This window comes from Lynx rufus, unplaced genomic scaffold (assembly GCF_022079265.1).
Source record: "Lynx rufus isolate CCGP_SWC_20201006 ecotype Redwood Valley unplaced genomic scaffold, mLynRuf1.p SCAF_1, whole genome shotgun sequence".
Classification (NCBI taxonomy): domain Eukaryota; kingdom Metazoa; phylum Chordata; class Mammalia; order Carnivora; family Felidae; genus Lynx; species Lynx rufus.
Window position 1 is genome coordinate 86987389 of NW_025814823.1, and position 10315 is coordinate 86997703.

The following is a 10315-nucleotide window of genomic DNA, read 5'->3' on the forward strand; positions in this document are numbered from 1 at the left end:
TTTCACAATAGCCCCTCAACTCTATAGGATGGGTATTTTCATACCCACTGAAAACAATAATGACAGTAAGAGAAACTACATGAGTTAACCATTGTCATGTAGCTAGTCATTGGTAGAGTGAAGACAGATGATCAGTAGCTAAACTTCTCATTTACCTAATCCTTGTAAGTAAGCTATAAAAATATAATAACATGATAAAATACATACTGACACAGGAGTTTGGCTACTCAGAAATAAAATAAACTTTACCATTTCTTCAGAATTAAAAGCATATCATGGTTTGCTTCCATTAAGCAATTCTCCAGTTTCCATCATCTCTTCAAATTCCTTTTTCTTTAATCTTTCCCTATCATCTTCCTCAGTGCCCCTTTGATGTCTTTATTATGTAATGTGTAGATGAAAGGATTTAGAGTTGGAGTGACAATTCCATAGAGCAAGGCCATGAACTTGTCCTGGTCCTGGGAGGTGGCTGCAGTGGGCTGCAGATAAGTGGCGATAGCAGTGCCATACAAGAGAAACACCACCACCAGATGTGAAGAGCAAGTCCCAAGGGCCTTTTGGCGGCCTTCATGCGACTGGATCTTCCACATAGCCTGAGCAATGCAGATGTACGAAATAAGAATAAGAGAGGCACCAGCAGTAAAAATGCGCTAACCAGGAAGAGTTCCATCTGATTAAATGTGGTATCCACACAAGCAAGTTTGAGGAGAACTGGTACTTCACAGAAGATATGGTCTATAACATTCCTTCCACAAAGAGGAACCTGTGTGATGAGCACAGTCTGCACCAGTGAGCTAACCAAGCCGATCAGCCAGGTTATGGCCACCATTTGCCAACTGATGCATGGATGCATGAGAACGGTGTAGTGCAAAGGCCAGCATACTGCCACATAGCGGTCAACAGCCATGACTGCAAGGAGAATGCATTCTGTGGAACCCATTGCCAAGGACACATACAGCTGACCAACACAGCCTCCATAGGTTATTGTCTTTTCTGGACCCTGCAGGTTAAACAGCAGCTGGGGAACTGTGCTGGTGGTGTAGCAGAGGTCCACTAAAGACAAGTGAGTGAAGAAAAAATACATTGGGGTGTGGAGCCGGGGATCCAGATGAGCCAATATAATGATGGCAATATTGCCAAGCAGAGTCAACAAGTAGAAAAACAGGATGATAACAAAAAGGGTCATCTTTAACAGAGGTTGCTCAGAGAAGCCCAACAGGAAAAATCCATCAAAGGAGCTGACATTAGGAATAACCATTACTTTTCATTGCATTTAGACAGAATAGAAATCTATATATACTCTCATCATCTTTCCTAGGTTCCAACCTAAAAGACGCAAAGAGAGCACATCCCTCTCTGAACCATAAATGATCACTGAAAATTTAAACTCTTAACTCTCTCTTATGCTTATATTAATATCTTCTTCATGCCTTCATTAGATTTTTTTTTTCATTTGCTCATTTTATGTATCTACACTATCTGGACACTTGTCTTCTCCATTTCTTTACTTTGCCTTCAAATATGCACATATCTCCCCTAGTTTGAAAATTGAAAACAGAGATTTTCATTCTGAACCTAGCTAAGGACCTCAGATATGTTGCAGTTTACTTGGAGCTTTATCAGAAGTTTCCATATGCCAGTTCCTATTGTCAAAGAAATTCTTTAAAAAGGGTCTTAAAATAGAAATGGCAGGAAAATAAAAATACATTTGGCCACTTTAAAATGGATTATGTTTGTAGGAGCGCCTGGGTGGCGCAGTCGGTTAAGCGTCCGACTTCAGCCAGGTCACGATCTCGTGGTCCGTGAGTTCGAGCCCCGCGTCAGGCTCTGGGCTGATGGCTCGGAGCCTGGAGCCTGTTTCCGATTCTGTGTCTCCCTCTCTCTCTGCCCCTCCCCTATTCATGCTCTGTCTCTCTCTGTCCCAAAAATAAATAAACGTTGAAAAAAAAAATTTTTTAATGGATTATGTTTGTATACACCATCCCTATTTTACTTTCTTAATATTTTTTAAACTTTGGTTTATACTTTCTGAAAAATTCAATCAAATTATAGAGTGTTCTATGATACTTTTTATCTATATAATAACATTCATGTAATGGAAAAGGACAGAATTCTTTATTCATGTCAAATCCAAATATTGTTTTCAAGTTAGCACTTCCTCCATGACAGAGTGAATAGATTGGCAGTTTTGGATCTATGTGCAAATAATTCATTCAGTCGATTCACACCAAAGAAACATATATCTGTCTGGTAAAATACTGAAAAACAATCTTGTTAACTTCCCTTAAATCAAATTAATAACAGAAAACTTTATTCAATTATGTATTTGTTATTAAAAAAAATCAATGAACAGTTGCTTTACTTTCCATAGAGCTTCTTATCTAAGATCTATGGACACATACACATGAAGAGAAAAAAGAGCGATTAATACTGACATTTTTTTACCTGAGGTGAAAAGGCAGACATCAGGAAAGACAAAATAAATCTACTCCTGAAAGGATTATACTCTCCTTTGTCTCTAAAATGAGAGTATAAGGAAGTAACAAAGAGGAATATGGAGTATGTTTACTTGGCCAAGGTCACTGGGGCAAAGAACCCTAAGGAAGCAATTAACACTTGTGTTCACTAGTGTATAGTTAGTCAGGAATCACTTAGGGAAAAGGATGGCTATAAGGCAGATATTTCTGTCAGTCAACTCTTGCTACTTAGCAAGGAATTACTTGCAGTTTTCAGAATCCAAATAAGAGGACTAAATGGTATGAGGCATTACCTACATTTGGAATCTAACATTTTCCAAACCTCTGTTCAAAATGCATCTTCTACAGACACAGTTTTAACTGCTATAATGACCCCATCCCTCTAAATAAAATGAGAAATGTAAAATGTCTTACTGGAATGTCTGGTGTAGGTAACATCATTGAAATAGGCTTACAAAAGTATTTAAGTTCGGTATGAACTATTATGCAAGCTTAATCACAACACTCAGACTAACAAGCATAAATAATCCCAAACAACATGAGTATATAACTTTGGGGCAAAAACCAAGTTGGAAGATGATGAGAGTGTCACACATGATTCCCTGTCTGTGAAAAAAGCATCAATTTAGAAGAAAAACATATGAGCAATTCTAGGAATGCACATGTGCATGCACATACATATGTATACATGAGGCTGGGCTCCATGTCACTTTCTGACAAGATCTTCACAGACATTTTCCACTTGTTCAAAGACATACCACCTTGAAAGTCCCTGTTTTCTAAAACTTTTCATGCTCAGACTCCTGGAAGTACTCACTGACTGCAGATTATTTTATCTATGTAGTCACAAACTCTCTCAGAGCCAAGGATCAGCATGTGTTTTTTCTTTCCCAAGTTTAGAACTTGTTTAGAATTATTTTGCTTTTAAATTTTGTTGCATTGTGACCAGACAACTGTTGTGGGGTAAGTGCTTGTGTTTTAAAAGGTGTTATTATCAGGACGCCTGGGTAGTTCAGTCAGTTAAGCATCTGACTCTTGGGTTCGGCTCTGGTCATGACCTCACGATTTGTAATTTGAGCCTAGGATTGGGCTCTGCTCTGACAGCACAGAGCCTACTTGGGAGTTTCTTTCTCTCTCTGCTCCTCCCCTGCTTGTGCTCTTTCTCTCTCTCAAAATAATTAATCATTTTATAAAAGTTTTATTATCAATTATTATCATCATTATTATTTTAGTATTTATTTTTATCAACATTATTATATATAAGGCTAATGCCAGTTTATTTAAACCTAAAAACCAGATAATTGTGTCCCGTCCAAGAAGGTTATGTTGGAAGACACTGAATTGAATTCCTCCACACACACCAAACCTACACCTATATGGAAAGCAATTCCTCTTGAAGAAAAATTGAGGACTAACTGAACAGCTTCTGTACAACAAAAGAAAGAGAGACCACACAGAGAATAACAAGAAAGATCAAGACACAATTAATACAAGGAACCCTCACTCCTGATGCTGCAAACTTTAAATCTTTTTTTTTAATGTTTCTTTATTTTTGAGAGAGAGTGAGAGAGTGTGAGCAAGGGAGGGGCAGAGAGAGGGAGACACAGGATCTGAAGCAGGTTACAGGCTCTGGGCTGTCAGCACAGAGCCCAATTCGGGGCTCGAACTCACAAACCACGAGGTCATGACCTGAGGTCATACGTTTAACTGTCTGAGCCACCCAGGTGCCCCTGATGCTGCAAATTTTATAGGGAAGGATGGTACTGAGGGACTATGAGCCAATTCATCTTCTCTGGGGTACATAAAAAAGTGCCACAGTTTGAAACAGCAACTAGTATATAAAAGATCTAGCCTTAGAACTCCACCAAATAGCAAAGGAGCTGCTGGAACTCTCCATATTGAAGGGCTAATGAGCATGATGGTTTGTTTTCCTCATTCACCTTGATACTGGAGAAAAGACAGGGTTCTAGGTGTTATGACTCATCTGTCACCTCAGCAAGGTCCATGCCCCTGGCCCATACTAGTCCCAGATGCTCTGAGGCACATTAAAAAAAAAGCTGTACTTTAAAGTGCAACTAGAATAAAAATAAATCAGCCCTAGAACTTTACTAAGTGGTGAAGTTGCTGCTGGAACTCTTCTGTTGGTCAGAGGGCCTGAAAGCACCACGGTTTCCATTCCTCATCCACCTTGATAGTGCAGATGGATACTGGGTTCCAGGCACCAGATCCAGCCGGCTGCCTCAACAAGCCCTGGGCACCTCACGCAAGATGAACCCCAGACACCATGGGGCACACAGAAAAAACTGTAAAAGAACAGTTGTACAAGAACAACTAGACTATAAAAAAGCCAGCCCTAGAATTCCTCCAAACAGTGGAGGAACTACTGGGATACCCTCTGTGTTGAAGGTTTGGTGAGTAATATGGTTTACCTTCCCCCTCCAACCTCAGAGCATGGATAAAGCAAGTTTGGATGCCACAGCTGGCCCGCTGCCCAGTAAGCTCCTACCCGTAGCCCACACCAACACTACCCATCTTACCAAGGTGTCCCTAGCACTGCGCACACTGGGTTGCCTCTGGTCAGCACTCACTACAGCTTCAGCCAAGGCGATGATGTGGCCCTGGAGCAAAGCACCCTGGAACACTCCAAGCCCACACCATTTTGGCTCCAGACAGTTTGCTAGGGCATTTCCTGAAGCAGAGTGCTTCAGATCTCACTGGCCCAACAAGGCAACCCATAGGTGGAGTGATCTATGAGCCCTCAGTTCATACTTGCCTTAGTTCCAGCCTCCCCACCAGGCCACTCCCTGCTCTAAGCACCCTAGACCATCTGCCCACACCCTGCTTCAGCCCCAGCCACCCCAGGAGGGCACCCTTTATATGGAGTGCCCTAGGACACTGAGGAGCCCATCCATCCTCAGCCCCAATAATCCCACCAGGACACACCCTGCACTGAGCACCTCGGGACACCCCAGCTTGCAACCACTTCATCTATAGCTGTACTCCCATAGCACCCTCTGCACAGAGAGAGCCGGGACCACCCCAACCCATGCTCACTTCAGCTATAGCTGTCCTGCCAGTGTGCACCCTATGCAGAGTGATAGGGTGGAATCACTGGCCTGAGCCCTATCTCAGCTACAGCCCCACAACCAGGGAGCCATCTGCACAGAGAGCCCCAGGTCACCCTAGTTTACCCCCACATTGGCTTCAGCAGTCTTGCCAGGTGACTTCTGTGCAGAGAATACAGGGGCTGCCCCAGCCTGCACCCACTCAGACTACATCCTACCAGTGCATACTGTGCACAGAAAGCCTCAAGATGCCCTGGCTTATCCCCACACCAGTTTCAACTGTCCTGCAAGGGTGTCATCTGCAAGGAGAGTCCCAGGATCTACCCCAGCCCGTGCTCACTTCAGGTTTGGCTATTCCACCATGGCCACCCCAGCACAGAGTGCCCCAGGATCCCTGCCCATGCCAGACACAGATCCAGATAATCAGCTAGTCATTAGACTCACACTGTATATACAGATAAAATCCTACAAAAGACTATTTTTTTCCACTGTAGGAGAAATAGCTGTTCCATATAATTCATAGAAACAAACCCAAAAGTTAAGCAAAATAAGGATATGGGAGTATAAGCTCCAAACAAAAGAATAAGACAAAACCCAGAAAAATAATTGAATGAAACAGAGAAAAGCAATATGCCTGATAGTTTAAAGTAATGATCCTAAAAATGCTCACTGGACTAGAGAGAAAAGTGGGACAACTCAGTGAGAACTTCAAAAAGATAGAAAAAAAAAATTAAATCAAAGTTGAAGAATATAATAACTGAAATAAAAAAAATATACTAGAAGGAGTCAACAGTAGATTAGTGAATACATACAAACAGATCAGTGATCTGGAAGATAGGATAATGGAAAACACCTAAGCAGAACGAAAAGCAGAACAAAGAATTTTTAAAAATGAGAATAGGTTAAGGTATCTTTTGGACAACATCAAGCAAAGAAGCAGTCACATTGTAAGTGCTCCACAAAAATAATAGAGAGAGAAAGAGGCAGAAAATTTATTTAAAGAAATAATAGCTGAAAACAACTAAATGGGTCAAGGGAACAGAAATCCGGGTCCAGGAATCACAGAATTCAAACTAAGATGAACCCAGAAGGTTCTCACCATAGCACATAATAATAGTCAAAAATTAAAGGTTAAGAAAGAATTTTAAAAGCAGGATGAGAGAAGCAACTGGTATCAAGGAAACACCATAAGACTATCAGTTCATTTTCATCAGAAAGTTTATAGACCAGAAGGGAGGGAATGGCCATAATATATTCAAAATTCTGTAAGGAAAAACCTACAACTAAGAATACTTTACCCTATAGATTATTATTCTGATATTTATTTATCTTGAGAGAGAGAGAGAAAGATCGTGAGCTGGGGAGGGGCAGAGAAAGAGGGAAAGAAAGAACTGTGAGAAGGCTCTGTGCCATCAGAGCAGAGCCCAATGCAAGACTCGATCTCACAAACCATGATATCATGACCTGAGCATGATTTTCTGCTTAGAAGATCTGTCCATTGATGTAAGGGGTGTGTTAATATCCCTACTAGTATTGTTTACCATTAATTCCTCTATTTACATTAATACTTGCTTTATATATTTAGGTACCTCAATGTTGGGTGCATAGATATTTACAATTTTTATACCCTTTTTTTGGATTGATCCCTTTATCATTATATAATGTCCTTCTTTGTGTGTCACAGTCTTTGTTTTCAGGTCTATTTTGTCTAAGTATTCCCACCCCAGGTTTTTTTTTTTTCTTTTTTCTTTTTCTTTTTTTTTTTTTAATCACTTCTATTTATGAGGCATATGTATTTTTTCTCCTTTCACTTTCAGGCTATCTTAGTCTGGTTTGTCTATTATAGGTGGCATATAGTTGAGTTCCACCACCTTATATCTTTTTCTTTAACTTTTTTTAATGTTTATTTATTTTTGAGAGACAGAGACAGAGTGTGAGTGGGGAAGGGTCAGAGAGAGAGAGAAAGACACAGAATCTGAAGAGGCTCCAGGCTCTGAGCTGTCAGCACAGGGCTCAATGCCAGGCTCGAACTCACAAGCCCTGAGATCATGACCTGAGCCGAAGTCAGACGCTTAACCAACTGAGCCACCCAGACACCCCACTATATCTTTTGATTGGAGAATTTAGATCATTTACATTTAAAATAATTATTGATAGTTGTGTATGTATTGCCATTTTATTAATTGTTTTCTGATTGTCCTTGTAGTTCTTTCCCGCTCCTTTCTTTCCTTGCTCTCTTTTTTTTGGTGATTAGTGAGTTTTTCAGCTGTTGTGCTTAGGTTTATTTCTTCTTATTTTTTGTATATCTATTATAGGGTTTGAGTCTGTGGTTACTATGAATTCCATATGCAGGATCCTAAGTATATAACAGTTTACATTATTCATGGTCATTTAAATTTGAACACATTCTAAAATAACTTCTTTTTTACTCCCCTTTTCATGTTTATAAATATGTTGTTAAATTCTACATTTTTATTTATAAAAACCCGGCCGGGCTGCCCTGCCCCCATCCATGTTAACCCAAGTCCGCGTGCAGACCCCAGCTCCGTGGCTGCCCCTGGAAGCCTCCTGATAGCACAGCCTCATCTGCACCCTTCACTGAGTCCCTGGAGACAGCAGCTTCTGGAGCGCGGCCCTCTGCACAGGATCCCTGGGGGCGCCCCCGGATCTGGCGCTGGGGTACTGGGGTTCTCCCCTGAGACTTGCCCTAGGCACCCTAGGGACGGTGAGCAGGAGGAGCAGACGTGTCCCCTCTGCAGCTCGGGGCCCCCGCCTGTGCTGTAACTGACCAGTGTCTAGAACGAGTTGGAGGAGAGAGAAACGACTTAAGAGACCAGAGGCTCCGCGTCTGGATATTCACACTGTTTACTTACTGCGATCTCTGCCTGGACTCAGCCATCCTTCTCAGAAAGGCGGCTGGAGAGCGCATAACCACAGGACATTGACAGGGCAGCCGCGCCCCCTAGAGGGCACTGTGCGGGCTTCCAACATGTTGAGAAAACCTCACAAGTTGGTGCGCGCTGTTAAGAGGTTAATCATAGAAACAGCGAAGCATAGGAGTAGCTGGGGAACAAATTAGAGCAATGGAACATGGTTTCTCCTACCACACTGGGAAACCCTATAAAAATAGGTAACACCTGTCATAAACTACGGGACGGGAACTTAAAAATGAGTTGCTCTCCCTGGGAGCCTTTTGGAACAAGGAATCAAAAGGCTTTCTTAAAAGTGCCTCCACTTTGATCTAGCTATTCCTTTTTTGTGTGTTAATCCTTAAGTTTCTGACAATCAAGAAGAGGAGTAGTAAATTAAAGGATTACACAGAAGCATTGGTTATCATAGCAAAATTAAGAAAAATATTCAATTGTTTAAACACACTAATAACATCCATATAATGAACTACTATGCAATTATTAAAAATGATACTGTTGGGGCGCCTGGGTGGCGCAGTCGGTTAAGCGTCCGACTTCAGCCAGGTCACGATCTCGCGGTCCGGGAGTTCGAGCCCCGGGTCAGGCTCTGGGCTGATGGCTCAGAGCCTGGAGCCTGTTTCCGATTCTGTGTCTCCCTCTCTCTCTGCCCCTCCCCCGTTCATGCTCTGTCTCTCTCTGTCCCAAAAATAAATAAACGTCGAAAAAAAAATTTTTTTAAATGATACTGTGAAAGAATACAACCAATGGATCAATAGACAAATCACAAAGGGTACTAAAAAAATACATGGAGGGGTGCCTGGGTGGGTACCTCAGTGGGTTGAGCATCTGTCTGAATCTTGATTGCAGCTCAGGTCACGATCTCATGATTTGTGGGATGGAGCCCATCCAGCTGGCTGGCTCTGTGCTGACAGTGTGGAGCCTGCTTGGGATTCTCTCTCTCTCTCTCTCTCTCTCTCTCTCTCTCTCTCTGCCCCTCCCCGGCTTGTGTGCACATGTGCTTGTGTTCTATCTCAAAATAAATAAATAAACTTTAAAATATACATAAAGACAAATGAAAATGAAAACACAAAATCCAAAATTTGGGAGAGGCAATAAAAGCAATTCTAAGATAAAAGTACATAGCTACACAGGCACACCTTAACAAACAAAACACTCTCGAGCATTTAACTTCACACCTAAAGGAACTAGAAAAAGAATAACACACAAAGCCCAAGGTTATATTAGTTCCAGGAGTACAATACAATGATTCGACAATTCTACACATTACTGAGGGATCCTCAAGGTAAGTGCACTCTTAATCCCCTTCACCTATTTCACACATTTCCCGCCCCCTCTTCCCCACTGGCAACTGCCAGTTTGTTCTCTATATGTAAGAGTCTGGTTTATTTGTTCGTTTGTTTCATTTTTCTTTGTTCATTTGTTTGTTTAAGTTCCAAATATGATTGAGATCATATGGAAAATTCTAATGTTATAGCAAATCATGAAGAATCAACAGTCACTGTCTTCCTGCAACTGAAGTCAAGCTTATTCTGTACACCATAGGACAGGCCAATAAGTCAAGAGGCACAATGTTGGGGTGAGAAAATGACTTTATTAGGAAGCCCAGCAAACTAGGAAGATGGCATACTATTTTCCTAAAGAACCATTTTCCTGTGGCATGAAATTTGAGCTTTTGTGTTAGCAAAAGGGGTATGCGGGAGGGGGCTCAAATCAAAAGATGACTGACATTTGTAAACATCCAAGGAAAGATATGTAACTTCTCAGTCCATGGTCAGTTGATCTTTGCATACAGTAATCTTGTCATGTCATTTCTGCAAATCTTAAACATAATATACTCATTTCT

At 41.4% G+C, this 10315-nt stretch overlaps 1 pseudogene; it reads right to left on the reverse strand.

Moving 5' to 3' along the window:
• Window positions 1-335: 335 nt before the first annotated feature.
• On the reverse strand, window positions 336-1258 carry LOC124525446 (putative olfactory receptor 2B8; annotated as a pseudogene).
• Between the last annotated feature and the right edge of the window lie 9057 nt (window positions 1259-10315).